This window comes from Pinus tabuliformis, chromosome 1_2 (assembly GCF_031772625.1).
Source record: "Pinus tabuliformis cultivar Carrire ecotype Pingquan chromosome 1_2, CPIR1, whole genome shotgun sequence".
In the NCBI taxonomy this organism is placed as follows: domain Eukaryota; kingdom Viridiplantae; phylum Streptophyta; class Pinopsida; order Pinales; family Pinaceae; genus Pinus; species Pinus tabuliformis.
Window position 1 is genome coordinate 1,254,665,064 of NC_142298.1, and position 20,078 is coordinate 1,254,685,141.

Below are 20,078 nucleotides of genomic sequence, written 5' to 3' on the forward strand. Positions count from 1 at the left end.
CGTATAGCAAGACTAGATCTCCCTCAACAAAGGAACGAGGGCGGATGGTATGGTCAAAGTGAGTTTTAACTCTCTTCTTTTGTGCTTCGATAGCTAGAGAGGCTAGGCGATGGGCCTCGTCCAGACATTCTAGGTAAAGAAGTTGTTCCTCTACCGGAGTAGTGTTGGGAAGCAACTCGACGGCTAATTTTAATGAAGGGATTTCGTATTCAATAGGAAGGGTAGCCTCCAGTCCGTAAACTAGTTAAAAAGGAGTGAAACTGGTGGCATCCTTCACATAGGTTCGGTATGACCACAAGGCGGGAAACAACATCAGATGCCAATTAGACTTATGCATGCCAACGATACGTTGAAGCATCGTAACGAAAATCTTGTTAACGACTTCAACCTGACCATTGGGCTGAGGATAGTATGGGGTCGAACTATCATGTCGTAAGCCTAGTTGGGTTGTCAGTTCGGTCATCATTTGATTACGGAAATGCTTCCTGTGATCCGTGACGATGGCCTGCGGAAATCCAAACTGCGTAATAACATGGTTGAACAAAAACTGCGTCGTTGTGTGACCGTCTTCAGTTAATGTGGGCATCGCCTCGGCCCATTTTGTAAAGTAATCGACGGCAACGATAATAAACCCATGCCCCCCGGCTGAGCGAGGGTTACAGGTCGTATAATCAATGCCCCATTTTGCAAAAGGGCCAACGGTGACAACAGGGTGCAGCGGAGCTGGTGGCGCACGCATCTTCCGCTGGTATATCTGGCACGCATGACACGAACGGACGGCAAGAATGCAATCCTTAAAAATGGAGGGCCAGAAATAACCGGCGCGGAGGATTTTTTGAGCTGTGGCATATCCGGACATGTGACCACCACAGGCGCCAGAGTGGCAGTCATTCAGGACTCGCTCAGCTTCCTCGAGAGTTAGACATCGGCGGAGGATGGAGTCAATGCCGAGACGGTACAGGGTGTCCCCGATAATACGGTAGGGTTGAGACTGATGACGGATCCGTCGCCGAGCATCCTTGGATACAACAGGACGGAAAGAGGACGTCTGCAAATATACAATAATATCCCCGTACCAGGGATCGAGGGTGCTGATCAAAAAAAGAGTTTCGTCCGGGATATGATCCTCTGAGTGAGAGGGTGCAGAAGGAGATGGCAAAGAGCAAAGTAACTCAGCAAAGACCAAGGACTTCTTAGACTTGGCAGCAGTGAATTCCAAGTCAAAATCTTGGAGAATAACGATCCACTTTGAGTATTTTCCCCCCAGAAACTGACGTGACAAAATGTACGTCATCGGGTTGCAATCAGAAATCACGGTCGTGGTGCGCAACAAGATATAATGCCGGAAACGTTGGACGGCACAAACGGCGGCCAATGCCAACTTCTCGATGTAAGCGTATCGAGTTTCCGTGTCTAAAAGGTTGTGGCTGAGGTAATATATAACGTGCTCATTGTCATCATCGTCGTCTTGCACGAGAACCATGCCGATGGTGGTTGTTAGCGCTTGAAATTTCACCTCAGGTTGAGAAAGGTAAACCTCAAGGCAACATCAAACCATTTAGCCTCGTAGCTAGCCCTACGGGGCAGGAGAAGGCTCTCTCCGGTCTATCTCGCAAAATCTCCAATAAATGAGATGACCAATAAGGTATCACTGATATTAGGCTAGTAAACTGATCAGAAAGATTGATTTTGGGGTTTTTGGGTTTTTGGTGGCAAATTGAGGAATTGCAATTTTGGGTGCGGGGATTTGACACAGTTTCTGCAGGGGGTTCTTTGGGGCGAGGTAGGAGACCATATTGATGCCTTTGATTGAGGTGAGTGGATGGAGAAGACCGGTGAGGAGCTAAGGAGAGCAAATAATACTTTGAATTCTCCTTAAACAGTAGAAAACATATAAATTAAACAAATTTAAAAGCAGAGCATGGCAAGCATGAATTCTTACTTTAACACTTCATTTGTTTAATATGCAGAAGGAAAGAAAGGAGATGATCACATAAACACACTTACAAGAACATTAAGAAACACACCATCAACACATGAGTCCACAAGAATCCCAAAGAGGACTGCAAAACCCTGGTCTTCCTTAGCCAAAAATTGCATAGATACAGTGAAATAATACAATGATAGCTTCTCCCTCAAGAGTCCAACCATGAAAATGAGCAAGAAAGTACATAATATAGATGATCTAACCTCTTTCCTGCCTCCATGGGTCGAGCTCTCTATCCTAGGAGTTGTTTCAACCACTTCTAAACTAAGCACTACAAACTAAGTAGTCAAAACAACTTGCCTCTATAAATTGGGAAACCAATTCATACATTACATATTTACCCATTACATGAATGAATCTTCTAGAAGTGTTAAACAAGAGTAAAACGTCTTAGAGTTACAAAAATTACATCAAAGATAATCATCTTCAACCCCAAAAAGTCAAACTGAGTCAAATCTGCGTTTTCTGGGTTGTACAGTGCAATCTGGCAAAAAACTACCTGACAGGTCGCGCCCCCCTGCCTGACGGGTCGCGCCCCTTTGGAGCCCTGTTTGGGGTACTTGCAGGTGGCCAAATTGAGCAAAACTTGGCTTGTTGGAAATTTCTGTGAGTCTACTTTCCAACCCAACTAGAATTTTTGAATTTGGAGTTCATTTGCCCTGTCAAAAACCAATTCTCCCAAGACAGCTTTCTGCAGTTCAAAAAAGTGGCAGAAACTCAAATTTTGCATGTATTTTGACCTTCTGTAGGCCCAAAACTCCATAAAAACTCAAGTCCATCCATGGGCATATGTAACTTTGCATTAAAAATTAGGAAATGTTGAGTTTTTGTGAAAAGGAGTTGCCATGACAAAGGTTCTCACGGGGGGTGAGACCCGTTAAAGAGTCAAAACCTGTAAATTACCAAAAAAATGCCAAAATTACCCAAAATTCTCAAAAAAATTTGGGATTTGAGGTGTGGCTAGGCTATTGAGTGCCATGATCTTTGATTGAAGCCTCAGCCAAGATACAGAGTGGATTGGTCTTCTTCTTCCCTTTTAGGGCCTCGGACAACCGCCTTTGAAACATCTTCATTTTGGCCTTGCACACATGCATTCTTGCCCAGTAATGGTTTTTCATGTTCCTCAGCAACTTTTTATCTTGGTTGGCCTTAGCCAACAGCCTCTATAAGTGTGCGTTCTCCTGGATAAGCATAGACTCTCGGTCAGCAGGCAATGGGTCACCGGGTCTTCTACGGTTTAAGGTTCGGTCACTACGAATCCTCCATAGCTCATCAAGTGCTTTCTCCTCCTCCAACTGTTTGTTGCGTTGCTCCAAGTAAGTGATGGTCCATTGGGCACCCTCAAATCTCCTCTGCAAAGCATCATTTTCAGCGCTGAGATGCTGAATGATCTCCTTTGCCTCCTAGCTAGGAGAACTGGTCTCAAGATCAACAAACTCAACATCGGGAACTCCTGATGGACCCTCATCAATCATGGGCTCTTTGCCCCTTTCTGGTACCTGTGCTGGTGAAGAAAGCAAGGCCCCTTCCACCTGATGTGGAGATAACACTCGCTGAGCTGAAGATGAAGGCGAGACCCCTTCCACCTGCTGTGGAGATAGTACTCGCCGAGCTGTTGCAAACAAGGCCCTTTGGCCTCTCTGATTAGTGAGCTAAGATGAGGAACTAACATGTCTAGTGACAGGGATGTGATGCCAGTGTGATGGTCCTCCCTCCTCATGAACAACCTCAGGATGTGGCTATGATGGCGCTGTGAAAAACTCACGAGAGATGAACTCCTCCCATGAGATGCCCTGCTGAGTCAACTGATGCAATACTACTAGCTGAATCAAACCATAATGATGAAGGCTCCTGTACTGCTGTGCCGGGATCTTCCTCTGCAACATGGGCACCATCCTCTGAATGTTCCGAAAGAAGAAAACAGGGATGTTCATCATCCTCACTCGGGTGAAATGCATCAAAAGGCGAATGTGATATGAGTACACCTGTGAAAATCTGCCCTCACAGGTAAAATAGTGCATAATAAGCCTCATGATGGGAGCATACTCGCTCCGGAGAAACCTGAATGGAAAAACACCCGCCAAATGTCTTATGAATGGTGGCCAGACATAAGGCTCAAAGTGAACAATATCTAGCATCTTGCGCTTATTCCACACCTCACCAACATTAGGTATCCCTGTAGCATGTGAGATCACCTCAGGTGTCAATGTAAAGTTCACCCCTACAAGATTGACATGTCCATCATGGAGGTGTAAAACAAAAAGGCGGGCCAACTCTCTGTGGTGCTGAATCCGAGAAATCCTCTCACAGAACTCATAACAAGACATGTACTGAAAACAAGTGACTGCCATAGGACAGGCCTGTAACTCTGCTAAAGAAGTGGGCTCCTCTCGCTTATGATGTCCACCCTTACCACCCTTACAAGGCCTCCTCTGTACCTCAACCTCTGCAGATGATGAATGATCATCACTTTGCTCATAAGTTTCGGTTTCTGACATAGTTTAGGAGCAAAGTGAACAAACTGTACTGCTGTCTTTGCCTGTAAAAAGTGTTGAATTCTATGCTGTTTCAAGGGGAAAAAGACATGAGGGAAATGTTAGGGGTGGGACCTTTTTACAAGGAATTGGGAATATATAAATATGACAGGGAATTTTTAAGGAAAATGTTGCAAACCATTATGCATATAGGAGTACATATTTAAAATCAGGGATATTAGGAAATCATTTGCAAAAATCACTACATATGGGAAAAATATGTATGAAAGTGAACATATGGGATATGAAAACATGCCGCATTAATAGGGGAAGATAGGGAAACTTATGCACAAAACTGCTGACATATTCACCAACATTTTCCATTGTTTACACATGCATATGGTAGAGGGATATTAGGGTTTTGAATGCTTTGGGAGAGGGGTAGGGTTTACACTTTTAGTTATTAGGGAGAAGGGAGGGTTTGCATTTAATTTATAAATAGCATGGGAGAAAAATAGGCATACATACAAGTGTGAGTGGAAAGGGGAAGGAGGGAAACAATTACAAAGGGAAAACACCTTGAAACAACACAAACCCTAGCACATTTTACCCATTAATATTGCAGTCATATGAAGAGGTTTCACTTGTACAATTTCAATCCTTAAAAAATGTTTTATGATATCCACCAATCATAACCACACCCATTTCAAGTTTAGAACACCTACCTCAAACAAAATTGTGGCTTGGAGAGCGTTTGAGCAAATTTAAAATCGTTTTGCAGGGAGACAGCTCGACGGGTCGCGCACCACGCCCAACGGGTCGCGCACCTCTGACGGGTCGCGCCCGTTGTATTTTCACACTGTGGAAGACCCTCTGATGGGTCACGCGCACCTGGCCTGACGGGTCGCGCACCAGTCCAATGCCCGAACTCGCTCTCTATTCGCTCCTTTCTCTCAATCACTCTCTCAAACCTCTCTTGCAAGCGTCTAGGGTGCACAATGAGAGTGATAGGAGGGAATTTGGGGTTTTATAAGTTTCATTTGAAAAAATTTCATTCACAAACCCACTTTCTAATGTTTTCTCTTTGACACTTTATAACACTGACTTTTTGGTTTCTTTTGTCCTGAATTTGACTCATTGAGTGCTTTGACTTGATTCTTTTTGCAGGTAGATCATCTGAGGGATCTTGGCAAGGGGACCAGGGTTGCATTTTGTTCACTGAAGACTTTTGAAATTTCATCACTTATTTACAAACTTGGAAAATGACCTTGGCTTTAAAAACAGAGTTTTTAAATCCAAGGTGAAGATTAACTGTACCAGATAAGAAATCTTGAAGAAACACTTTTACAATCATCCCTCTGGCTTGTTGAATACTCATTGACTTTTCAGACACATGACCCTGTAAACATATTTGACCAAAACCCTAGACCTAGGAATTTGACCTCAAGACAAGATAAGACAAGCTTGAAAGAGCTTAATGACTGAAATGACCTGAACCAGCATTGCCAAGAGGGGTACAACACACCAGCTCCTCCATCAGGGTTATGGCATGCCTAACGGGATGCAAAAATTGACGCTGATGAGACACCTACATATGCAAATGCAAAGAGTTTTGATCGTTGATGGAGGGCTTAAGACCGACTCTAACAGTGGTATCGGCGGCGGCCAAATACAGAGTATAATCGCGATGGTAATTCGGAGGTCGCAATAATGGAGCAGAAACAAGGAGGCCCTTGAGACGCTCGAAAGACTCCTGAGCGATAGCATCCCAATGAAAGGGGGTATCTCGCTTCAATACCATGTAAAGCCTTTAGCCACCTCAGCATAGTTCGGAACGAATCGTCTTAGGAAATTTGCTTTGCCCTGCAAGCTCTACAGCTATTGCAAAGAAGCCGGGGGAGGAAGATTCAAAATAGCTTCGACTTTGAGGGGATCCAGACGGATGCCCTCTCGGGAGACGATAAACCCGAGTAGTCGGCCTGATTCAACGCAGAAGACACATTTATGAGGATTGAGCCTGATACGGTAGTGTCGACAGCGGAGAAAGATTTCACGAAGATGGGAAGGATGGTCCTGGCGTTTGACTGAATGAGCTGGTAGATCATCCAGGTATGGTTGTACAATGTGACGGATGTCATGAAAAGCATAGGACATTGCACGTTGGAAGGTAGCACCGACATTCTTCAAACCGAAAGGGAGCTTTTTGTAAGCAAAAATGCCCCAAGGACAGATAAAAGCAGTCTTATGCTGATCAGCGGGCACAATATTGATCTGGTTATACCCAGAAAAACCGTCCATAAATGAATAGATTTTGCTTCCTGCACACCCATCAATGAGCTGATCTATTAAGGGTGTGGGGAAGTTATCCTTAGGACAGGTGCGGTTGATGTCACGGTAATCAACACAGACTCGAATGGTACCCTGTTTTTTGTTCACAGGGACAATATTAGAAACCCAATCCGTAAGTGGAATGGGGTAAATAAAACCAGCCTTGAGAAGCTTTTCAACTTCTGCTTTAATAGCTGCAGCCTTTCGGGGGTGCACGGGGCGTAGACGTTGACGATCAGGCTTAGCACCCGGATACGTAGGTATCTCATGCACCACTATGCTAGGGTCAATGCCGGGCATTTCTTCATAGGACCAAGTGAAGACATCATGAAATTCGCGAAAAAGATCGGTGTAGAGTTGAATTTCCTCCGGAGTAAAAGTGACTCCAATGTGAATATGCTCGACAATCCCTGGTTTCACAGAGATGTCGATGGGTTGGGTCTGCGTAATATTTCCCATATTGCCTTCAGAGGACACTTGATAAACTTGAATAGGTGTTTGAAGGGGCTGAAATGGGATACAAGAAGAAAACCATTCGAGACAAGCGATCATTTCCTGATGGGCAGGGAGAAACGAGGAACGGTGGTGATGATCAGACCAAGGAGGTTCCTCGAGAGACATAGTCTTGATAATGGCTTCATCGGAAGGAAATATTTCCTTTAATGGATCCGAAGTAGCGTCATCTCCAAGCCAAGGGGAATGAACATATAAGTTGGGAACGCTGCTCGGAGGAGCAGGTTCAGGAGGGGGAGCCAATGCAGCAATGATTTCAACGTAGTTGATCTTGGCGGGACTCAACGGCATCATATCGCCCCAAGATTCTATCTAATTAGCGGGAGGAAGGACCCACAGATCAGAGCGCACGGAAATCATATTAATAGGAGCGAGATTAGGAGGTGGGAGGGAAAAGACACCCATCAGGGCGGGATCTTTAAAGAGTCCGGCTCCCACACTCTCACATGATTTGGAGGTATGCTCCACGAAAGGCACGTTACCTTTGGAAGAGGAGGCGAAGAAGGAGAGCTGGTCCACGGTGACAATCTTCCCTTGATGAGGGAAACTAATGACACAGAAAATAGAGGTAGCCACGGCTTGCATGGCGTATGTCCAGCTACGTCCGAGGAGGAGGTTGTAGGTAAGATTAGCATCGACAACTTCGACCTCCACTTCAACCGTCTTCCCTTCCAAAGAGATGGGCAATCGTTGAAGAATACCATAAGGACGGGACTCTCTTCCGTCAAAGGCTTCCAATGTTGTAGGAGACTGGCTCCGCGTCGGAGAACCAATAGCTTTCCAACAGGCAACATACATGATGCAAGTCGAAGCACCTTCATCAATGACTGTACGATGAATTGTTTTAGTGTTGATAATGACCTGTATGAGGAAAGCGATTTGGTGAGGCACTCTCGGCGTATGGCCTTCGAGGTCAAAAGAAATCAGATCCGATTCATCCGTGTCTATTCCACCGATGGCCGATAGCAAGGACTTCCTCTGGAAGGGGCAGCTCTAGAGCACTTCTAAGGCGGACATGGCAGACGGAGCCTGAGCTAAGTCCTCAACGATGCTGTAGTGCTGGGCAGCACGAGCATTAGGGTTGTAAGAAGACTTTTGGAATACACCTTTTGGAGGGGGTCGGATGGGCATCTAGTGCTAGGTCTCTCGATGTGGAGTGGACCAGAACTGGACGGAGGAGCACTGGAGGGGACCTCAGGCTTTTTCCCGGCATGCGACGGATATTCTTTTGCCAGAGTAGTGATGTGGACGGGAATCGTCCCAGCCATAAATACTTGAGAGCCAAATGAAGAAGAGGGTTGTGATGGATCTGCCACCATTTGAGTTTTCTATGAAGGGAAAGGTTCTTTGAGCACAACAGGAGTCCTGGGAGCACCTTTCAACAATTGACTAACTTCGGACCGCCTGGGGCAGTCTTTAGTATAGTGATCCTCGTCACAAATAAGACAAGGATACTTAGGTTTACATTTGGCTCCTTCCTCGGGTGGAGGCTTAGGGGAGTCCTGTCTGGGCTGTTCAGATTTATTCTTGGCTTTCCCCTTCTTTTTTCCTTTCAAGGATTTATCCGCCGTGGTGGATTGGACGGTGTTAACCTCGGAAGTGTTTCCAGAATTAGATTGACCCTGAGAATTGTTTTCGTTAGAAGCATTGGGTTTTTGCTTCCCAGGGTTCGCGGATGATTTCTTTGAAGATGCATTTATAGAGCCAATAACACCGTCAATAGATGGCTTTGGCGGAGCTTTGGATGTTCTGGGTCTCGGGGCATCAGGCAAATAATCATATAAGGTACCCGACTGAAAATAAACTAAGTCGAGGTACTGAGCACGCGCGATAGCTTGCTCTTCAGTCACACAAGCTCCCATAGCAATGTCCCGCGCGATCGCAGGGAAAAAGGAGGTTGTAAACCAATCGGTTAGGAGCTGATCAGGAATCCAGAACTTGATCAAACGACAATGTCGTCTCCATTCATGTATATGATCGAATATATGTGTGGTCGTGTCCTATTTGAGAGACATAAGGAGGTGCGTCCTTGTCTCATACCGAATGGGAAACTGAAAATGAGTCAGAAATGCCATTGCCAACGAGTTAAAATCTTGAAAGGATCCGCGATTCAACTCAATATACCACTTAGTGGTCGAACTGGTGAGAGTCCTTTGGAAGAGGCGGAGCCGGATGGAATCATCAAGCCACAAGTTTTACGAACACCAAAGGTGATAGGTCATGACATGGGCTTGAGGGTCCTCGCCAGCTTTGCCATCAAATTTCGGGCAATCACCGGGTATCTTGGTTGGAACTGGTAGCCAATATGGATTATGAAGAATGGGATCATTAGTCAATTTGGATACATCTGGCAGTTCCAATGTTGCTAAGAAAGGCAATTGAGGATTGAAGGACATCTGTGGCCACGAAAAAGAGGTAGTACCAGAGTTCCAACCAGGTGGCAGTTGCCCCCATGGACTTTGTCTGGACGTGCTCGGCCCATAAGGGTTCTGCCCATAGGGATTTTGTCCATAGGGGTTCTGTCCATAAGCAGACAATTGACTCTGGATCTGCCCCCCAGCACCCCATGGATTAGCAACTTGACTTGCAGGCGCAACATATTGTTGCTGATAATTCTGATAAGGGGTGACCTGCATTTGTTGATAATTTTGATAAGGGGCTAACTGAGTTTGCCCCTGGGGTTGCTGGTAACCATACAGTTGCTGAGCTCCATACTGAGCCTGGTAACCAGGCTGCGCTTGGTAAGAAGGTTGGGATTGCAACCCACCTTGCATTTGAAGACCAGTTTGAGTGTGGGGCCCAGAAGGATGTCCTTGAACAGGTTGAGCTTGGACCATCTGGCCGGAAGGTTGTCCTGGTTGGGTTTGGGATGGACCCGTTTGCCCAAAAGGATGAGCTTGTTGGGTATTAGGTTGTCCTTGTGCAACCGAGGGTTGTCCTTGCGGAACAGATGGTTGAGAAGGCTGGATGTCCAGTTGACCCTGAGGTTGACCAACCTGTCCAGTTGGATGACTAGGCTGGGCAGTGGGTTGGCCTTGCTGTACGTAAGGCTGACCACCCTGCCCAAAAGGGTACCCCTGCTGGACTGCAGCTTGTCCTTGTTGGATGTAAGGTTGTCCTGCTTGTCCAGATGGATAGCCTTGCTGAACACCAAGTTGACCTTGTTGGATGTAAGGTTGTCCTGGTTGTCTAGACGGGTAACCTTGCTGGGTACCAGGCTGCCCCGGATTACCAGAAGGTTGAGCAAGATAAGTGAAAGATGGATCACCAGCGGCCGAAGGTTGTCCCTAATAGGGTTTTCCTTGTGGGCCCCCAGGTTGGCCTGGGTGACACTGGCCGTAATATTGCTGCCCTTGGGGGGTTTGCACATAAGACGGTTGGCCTTGGTTAGGTGGTCCCTGAAGCTGTGCAGGCATTGCTTGGCCCCAATTGTAAGTGGTGGCGCCCCAAGCAACGGATAATGGTACCGAGACCTCAACAACAGGTTGAGTAGGCAAGGGTCTGGAAAGATAAAGGAACTGACCAGTAGAATCGTAGTAATAAAACAGACCTTGCACGTTCGGATCTTGGAAAGCTTGCATATATTGATTATATGGCCTTCCTCCTGGAACAAGACTAGCAGAGGGTGGTGGACTTTGTGCAGGATGGACAACTCTGGGTGTATGTGCCGGCTGGCCACCACTCACTTGGCCGTGAGGCGGACCAGCACCAGTAGTCATAGCTGAAGATGTCGTAACGGCACTAACAACCGGTGTTGAATGTGCCACACAAACAGTCGGAATGGTTGGAATTGAAGTGACGGGTGTACTGTGAACTTGTGAAACAAAAGATCCCGTAGTGGGAGTGATACGAAGGTCCCACATGGTACTTGAAGGGGGGATCCTAGCACCCACATTATCCCTCAACGACTTATAGCGTGAGGGTACCGGAGATGTGGCCGGGATAGGAGTTTCGATACTCGACAAAACAGGTGTCTCACTCACTCTAGGAGATGTATCATCCATATCAGAGGTAGACATTGGAGTCGAAACACCAGGAGGGGTAAAAGGAATATCGTCTTCAGGCTCCCAAATGGGGTTCCAATGAATTTCGTAATCCTCGTCGTCCGGAGCACAAGAGTTAATCGGTTGGATACTCGGGATAACAGGGAGAGTATCACTCACAACCGGTACCTCAGGAGCAACAGAAGACAGAGACCCTTGATCACTTGGAACGGGAGACAGGATCGATGATTCAGCCAAGATGAAAAACTTCAAAACAAAACCTAGGGAAACTAACGAGAAAGGACCCTACTCAAAATAACGCACACAAGATCTAACCGGGTAATGTTAAATGCGGCCAAATAAATTTTAAGACGCAAGGACACAACTTGACCTTTTCATTTTTTTAGAGTTGAGAAAAGGATAAAAAGATGACTCTAGTCTCCTTCGAATGTTTAATGAGCCTGAAGTGACAAATGCTCAGATGAGCCTTTTCGTTTAAGGAGTCTGAAAAGGATCAAAAGTGACTACTCTGGAGAGCTAGGCAAAAAGGTTTACCAAACAAATCCGTAAAACTGCATATACACCTTGGCAGTCATATGAAAACCAAGGACTTCCCGTACGGCAGTCAATCTTCCCGAATGCTGTGTTCGGTGCGTTACGGCTTGTAAGGTGGCAGACATGGCTTCCTGTGGATAAAGGATGATAACCTAGTGGGGTCTCCCCATATACTCGACGGTACGTGGGAGCTCAAGTCCGTGCTAGACCACTTGTTGCGTCACGGAAGGAGGAATCACCCAACCTTAAGTGAAACAAAAGTGACTAGGTTTAACGACACCGGAGCACGTCTCTAGCCTAGACCTCTAAACAGTGAGCGTTATGTTCCAATGCGTTTTTAAGTTCATTCAGTTCATTTTACGGTTGATCTTGAATTAGGTTTCGGTTTTCAGGCCTTACCGTATGAAATCTCTCAAAATTTCCTAAATGCAAACTATATGCCAAAATATGTCATTCCATTCGATGAATGCTAATTACAAGAGAGTTAGAGGGCTTTCACACAAACGAAAAGATCACAAAACAACAAATAGCTTCTCTAATGCAGCTAATGGAAATTCACAAACTTTTCTTTGAGATCACTAATCATTAATCAAAACGAAAAGCTTCTAATTCTCATTAACTAATCCAAAGCAAAAGAGATTTTTCTTTTTGTTGATGGCAAAGTGCATTAAACAAACTTTTGAGAAATAATAACAAGCAAATGTGAAAAGAACCGGTTGACCCCAAACAACTGTGATCCGTGTCTGGGTAGTGAGAGGAAATCGAAACAATGTGAAGACTGGTTCAATAACAATCACTCAAACAACCAAGCAAAGAGGAAGGTTTCACCAAACCACGAGCAAGCAGCAAACGAACCTTTTCAAACGAGTAACCAAGCACAACTGATCCAACAAATTTGGAATGATAAAACTAGGTCACAAGACACAAAAAGCAAGATTCGCTCAACAAGACTCACAATAAAGTGTTTCAATATTCAGAGAATGAAAATCAAGTCATAAACCAAGTGAAAACAGTAGGGGATAGCAAGACCAATAGGCTCAGGAGGCAGAATTGAAGAAATTCAATTCTATAGGAATTAGCGCGGGTGATACACAGCAACAATGCGCTGATCAGAAACCACGCGTAGCAACAATGTGATGTCAGCGCGGAAGTACACGACTTACTCGCGATGGTCCGATTTTCAGAACCATCGCGACTGTTTGGTGTATTAACGCGATGATCAAGAGGTCACAGAAAGGGCTATGCGATGGCAGCGCGACTGTTTTATTATAAACCGCGATGAAGCTAAAAAACGGCCACAATCAAGCCAAAAACTCCCAAACCAAGACAATCAGTCTTTAAACAATCAAGGCACCTCCCAGACCGAACCAGGAAACCCAAAAACAGAGAACTAATCCCCAATCTTTGAAAAGAGAGAAAAAATCAAACTCAAGGAAAAATGAAAAAAAAGGACAAAAGCCAGCTCCAAGCTGTTCAGTTCGTAAACCAAACCGGAGATTGACTGAAGTGGCGTTGATCTACTTCACTAATGCAGAGCAATAGCGTTTCGAAGGCTATCTGGTCGTGCTTCAGGCTTTGTCTAAAGTTTACAAATAAAACAACAAGGTAAAAGATCCCCAGCGAAGTCGCCAAATTGTTGTTGAGGTAAATTCCCTCTGCGGACAGAGGCGATCCCTACTAGTCCAAACACGGTCTAGCAACAATCAAACAACGCTAACACGCAGGTTCCTAATTACAAATAAAAGACCAATGATGAAGGCCTACCTGGATTCCAACGCTAATACTTGTAGAAGAGTTGATGCTCCCGTTCCTTTGCCCCGGCTGGTCACAATCCTCACGATCCTTGTGCACGGACACTTGCACATGCAAAGAACGATACAAACACAAGCATAAAATCTGGTAGATGTAACTATATATTAGTCAGAAAGGATATAACTCAAACATCATCATAAGGACAATAAGAGTGGAACCATAATGATAGTCGTCTATTATTAATAAACAAAGAAGAATACAACCATAGTTCTGACGTCAAATCCTTCTCAAGAGGGTCCAGCCAGCAAGTCCCTCAAGCATTCACCCTTGAAGGTAGATCTCCCAAGACAAAACTCTCTCTCACACAAGTTTACACAAGATAGAAACACTTCACAACCTTCCTTAAGCTCTTTAGCAATCCCACACTTGTCACACCAGCTACCTATCAAGCTCACACACTATCAGCAACACTCCAAACACTATGAATTCCAAACTAGCAGCTCATGGCAATGGTGGAGGCTTAAATAGGAGGAGTCTCCATGAATGGTGGGAGGATGAGCTTATCTCCAATGAAGGTGGCTCAAATGACGAAACAGACATGCCAGAGAAGGGAGGGCGACATTTACAAGGCCAACAACCAGGTCTGGAGTCATCTGGAAGGTCAGCTATTAGAACAAACTCGCCCAGACTGGATCATCATGGGTGCATAACTGCACTGGAGAGCTGACATTGCTGCTGAATAGCAAATAAATTCATATCAGTGTGATCAGATATAAATAACAGACGCGTTGTCTTATGAAATTCAACCAGCACGGGAATCACGTGTACTTCCGCGCTGGCAGCGCATTACGTTTGTTTTGGAGCGCTCATCAGCACGTTTATTTTTACAACAGTCGCGATGATAGCAAAACTTTGGCAAAGTGGGTCATTTGGCAACATTAGAGAGCATGAGCATGGATGATTTGAACTCATGACACAGTAGGAAGACTGACAGGGAGACAGTGACAAATTACTGTGTAACACATAGATTGTTGGATGCAATTAAAAAATGATCAGACTTATGAATTGTGGTTCCTCATTGTCTCTTTTGTTGGAATGCCATTAATAATTCACCATGACATTCTTTATCTCGAAGTTATCATTTTCGCTTAAATGAATTTGTATGGCCAAACATTTCTTTTCTGAGACAGTCAATATTGACAAGGAATCATAGAAAAACTTAAACCAGTTTGCAGCTAATCTTAATAGGATTATAAAATCCATGGTGTGATTTTTAGTAGTAAATTCACTTAAGAATTGACAAAATCTGTTAAGATCCCATAATGCGGTCACATGGTTTTCATCTACCCGTTTGTTCTTAGTGGGATTGCTTTTTCCTAATCAAATGAAATAGGTACCAAACTTCATCTAATTTCTTCACCGTCTTCTTCAATTATACTGGTTGAAAAGACAAAATATAATTTAAAGTCTAGATTCCTTTGAATGAGTTTATCTATGATGGTGGAAAAAAAATTATTGTTGTAACTTGTCATGAATGGATAAGGCAATGACTACTTTGTACACCTTTTACAAATGTTAGACTCCAAGATAATTACAACTAGAGATCGATCAATTGTAGTTGTATTAATGCAAGGTCTATAGATGTTAGACTCCAAGATAATTACAACTAGAGATCGATCAATTGTAGTTGTATTGATGCTTTATGTACCATAAGTTGTAAGTGAAGTTTTATTAATTAGATTGTGGATATCACTATCCTTGCTAGCAAATGAAAAGTTTACATGTTACCGATGTGGGTTAACTGTGAATAAACCATGGTTGGGTGGTTTCTGCCTACAGGGAGTTATTTATTTTTGATAAAAACTTAAGAGTGTGTTCTTAAAAAAAGAATCATGGTTTTTGATGTATCATAATTGTTTTTGTTTACTTTTTGTATAACTTATGTATTCTGGAGTAATTATATCAAAAATCATGAAAAAGCAATCCTCGTTATGGGTATAAAACTTGTTATCCCTTTGAACCAAGTGTGGTGAGTTAGTTATATCAAGTTGTTATACTTAAATATATGGGTACTGCAAAAGAAGTTGCTGGAAAAGTAAAACTATAGATAGGATACCATCACGTCAGAGTTAGGGTTGAAGCTATTTGAATTTTAGAAGTCGAGCACAAGGTTTATATGATAGGTTCATTGTGCCTATTTTGCTAATGGTTAAATGGTTAGGATTTGCAACTTGATTATGCCCAAGTTTTGGATGACTCAAGTTATGTGAGGCGTACTGTAATAAAGCTACAAAATATTTTAGAAGTTTTATTTCTTACGTGTGATTTTTTCAAAATTAGGAGCCCTTGTTTTGAGAGAGATTGGTGGTTTTTGCAATTTATCTAAATTTAGTTCTCCCAATACCATAGCAAAACTTTCCAGAAAAAAGGTGTAATAGAAATTCTAAATATAAAATTTAAATCTCCCTTAAGATATAATTCTAATGAATTCCATTGCAGCCACTGAGCAAGCTATGCAAATAGAAATAAAACACACACAAAGCAGCTAGACATTATAAGGAAATAACATGAAGAAAAGTTAAAGAAAAATATATATGTACATGAGAAACTTGTGAATTAAACAAACAAGAAAAGAAAGCACCACGAGCCTGAAGTCTACAACAAATAAAAATAACATTTTGATGGACTCGGTCACTTGCCCACCAAAACAACAATGTAAAATGACCAAATACTAGAAGTAGTGGACATACTCACCAAATGGCAGGACCTACCACATGATTCGTGAAGCAAATGATATTGATAATATCCTTTTCTCAAAGTCATCCTTTAAGCCTACCCTGATCTAATTTCAAACAACAAAGATCACCTTATGAAAGACATAAATTAATGTATTGAATTATAGAACACATATTAAGAGAACACAAGGGAAGGAAGACTATTAAAATGACACTTTGTCAATGGTATGATACCATTTAAAGTATTTGACCCAAAATTCTAAACAATTTAAATCTTGTAACATGCTGGAAGTTCAATTATAAATTCTTGAGAAAATGAAAGAGAAATTAAGAAACTATGAGAAAAAACTTGGCAAGATCCAAGTCTAGAGCAAGATCAACATTGCGCTTCAAAGATCATAGGAAAGCAATGACAAAGTATATGCACAAGTTCAACTAAATACTCACTGTTAAAAATTCAATGCCCACTCTTGGAGTAGACAAGTGGTCTGATGTTGATTGTACATCAACCACAGAACAATATTCATCACCTGTTAAGTTATTACAATTGTGTGACAAAGTTAAGGTTTTAGCCAATAAGTTAATATGAAGTTAACTAAAATATTAATAATAGGTTTGTTTTGTACCCAAACACAACATTTTGATTGTGCAAATCAAACCCATGTACATGACATGTCTTGTATGGAAACTCATAACTTCATAATATGTTTTAGTCCATTTGAAGGAGTGAAAATGGCCACTAAGGTTTTTCCAATAAGATCTGTTTACTCTCTTTCTTCCTGTTATCACTCAGATTTTCCTTAGAAGTTATTGGAAAGAAGGAAAGGATCCAAGGTAACTACAAACCAATCTTTTAGACTCGGGTTCTAGCCAACCTAAGTCTAGAGAGGGCTCTCTCTTTATGATTTAGCTTTGTTTGTTGGGATATTAGGCTAGTTATGAAAGTTCAAGGGTGTTTTGATTTTGATTGGGTGGTGGAATTCTAGGAACAGATGGGTAGAGCAAGCCTTCAGTCCATTGGGCTATGGAGTCAAACAAAGAGTAGCTTAACTGGATCAGATCAATTGCTAAAGGAAGAATTCACAGGGCAAGCTAGTACAACAAAAAGCAAATATGTGGGTTGAAATGGATGAGGTAAACCTAGTCAAGGTAGAAGGGAAATGAAGAATCCTTAAACCGGGATTAGGATGAGGAATAGAGGGAGGTCAATGGTAAAGGGAAATTAAGAATCCTTCACTTTGGACCTAAGGGAAAAACTACGGAAGTAGGGGAGCAACTAAGATTTCCCAAACCAAGGTAATTCAGTAGAAAATAGTGAGAATGTAAACATGTCAAAACAGAGAGCTTAAAGCTAATTCTGAAATATTTTTCTTTGTTTACTATTCAAATTTTATAAAGAAAACATGTGAATATTTATAACATGATGATAAAACAATAATAACATAAAGAAATAATACTTATTTGGTTTCCATCGTGCACAAGAATCCTGTGAAATGTCTTTAGCTTTATTTCATGATCCAGCAGCCAATCTAGACTTGATTAGACTTGATTACAGCAGCTCACTAGCTTGGTATGAAATGCATACGGGAAATGTCTTTGAATCCACCCTAATGACTTCAATTTTTGAGGTATTTATACAAAAATTACACAAAAATATCTTATAACCATATGAGATTTATTATAGGAAATATAAAGTATCTTTTACATAAAGATAGAGACAGATGTAAAACAGATTGTTGTTGTCCCTTTATTTATGAACGAGCTGGATGTTGGAACTCGGATTTCCCTCTTGCGGTTCTTTTGTAATTGTGTACTGGATCTTCTTCTTACTTTTAGCTGCTGATAATCTTTACCTATGTTCTGATACTCTTTACTTGTGTTACCAGACCTTACCTTAGTAAACATTTTATACTTTACAAGTTTACTATAGTAACTTATAGTATCTCTGTCATATTAGTCCACCATTCATCCTTTGGTATTTTCGTTCTGATCAATTTCATGTACACTTCGTCAGCTTCAGTGTACTTAGCAAAATTGGGCTAGAGCGTGAACAGGTGTTTCACTTCATGTTCAATATAAAAAAGATTTTCTAAACCATCATAAAACACCTTTCCTGTAGGTAGTGCTTTTGTTGTAGAAGAGCTGGCTTGACTTCTGGCTTGTTTGTGCAGCTTCTCAATGTAATCGTCATGAACCATTAACTTGTCATTTATGACCAGTGGACTTGGAAGGACTTTGTCTCTTAGAATGCCATATTTTAACATAAAATCATCTATGTCCTCCTGAATACTTTGACATATTTTTTCCAAATTAAGCATCAAGTTCTTTTTAGTAAGAACTTTCTTAATTTCCAGGATGGTGGCAGTTCTATCCTCAATTTCCAATTCCTCCAGCTGGTGCCTGTTTCTGCTATTCAAAAAGTTAATCAATTGGGTTGCCTCTTTAGGTTTCTCTCCCAATTCTTCTCTGGTTTTCTGTATGGCCTCCACAGCTATTTTAACTAGCTCAGTCTATTCAAAAATGATTTGGATAGAAGGCCAAATATCATTGATGGAATCAATGATATTGTTCCATAAGATATGTTTAATATCTCTCAAAGGTTTTTTTTTCCAGGACTTTGATTCTTTCTTCCATCCTTTTGTTTTTCCTTTCTTCCTCTTTGTTCTGAATCTATGCAAGCTCATAATTGGTTTCTAAGCTTGACATTTGTTCTTTAAGTTTCTTCAACTCAGTTGCCTGGATGCTCATTTGTTCCATGGCTTTGATCATTTCATCTGTCTTTTCTGATGTTGACTCTGTGCTGGCTGGTGTACCTGTAGTCGAAGTGGTCCCTGTTACTGGCAGTGTTGTGACTGGTGGAAGTGTTGGTGCCAAGGCAGTTGCCAGAGTGGAAGGCACAACTGTAGAAACTATGGGAATAACAGTCTGAGAAGTGGTCGACTCACTTTGTTTAGACTGTATTTCTTTTTCCAATTCGTCCTCAGTTTCTTTTAGCTAGTCATTTAGTCTTAGGACCAGGTCCATAAGTTCATCCTCCTTTTTCCTTTCTATAACTTATGTAGTTTGAGAATGATGGAGTGGAGGGACCTTAAGCTGCTTTTTCAAGGCAACAATGTCGTCATTCTTCTTTTTAATTAATTGTTTAGTTGCCTTCACATCTTTGGGATCATGTCCCAGTTCTATTATCAGATCTTCTAAAGCTTTTATTCTGGTGTCCTTAGCCTGAGAGGAAGCTTTTTCTAGTTGCAGTTGTGCAGAGGTGTTATGCAATGAATTTTGCAGTTGATGGGCTGCAATGGCTTTGCTAGTTAGAGTAGAATAAACCATTTCCCCGGTCTACTTATGTAGTTATATTTTGTCAATTGGATGAATATCCTTTGCCAATACTTCAAAATCAGTTTTAAAGTAATCTGCCATGGATTTTGGTTGCTGTATAGTGGGCTTAAGGAAACTCATCTACATTTTCCCTTCCTTTATGTCAAAAGCTGACATAGGTCTAGTCTGATTGGTTGGGGCCATTTTGAGATAATGGGCATGAGTTTGTGCTTTCAACTTCTCATTCCTTGCTTTTATTTTTTTATACTTACCCTTGATATCCAGGCTCTGTTCAGAGGAAGCCCTGAAGGATGAAACCTCCATGCTTTGATGTCTTCCCAATACTAGCATATGTGAAGTAGATGGGGTCCCACCTATTGGGATAGTTTGCATGCTCTCTATCCTTTCTGCCACTGTGTTGCCTATGGTCTCTTCA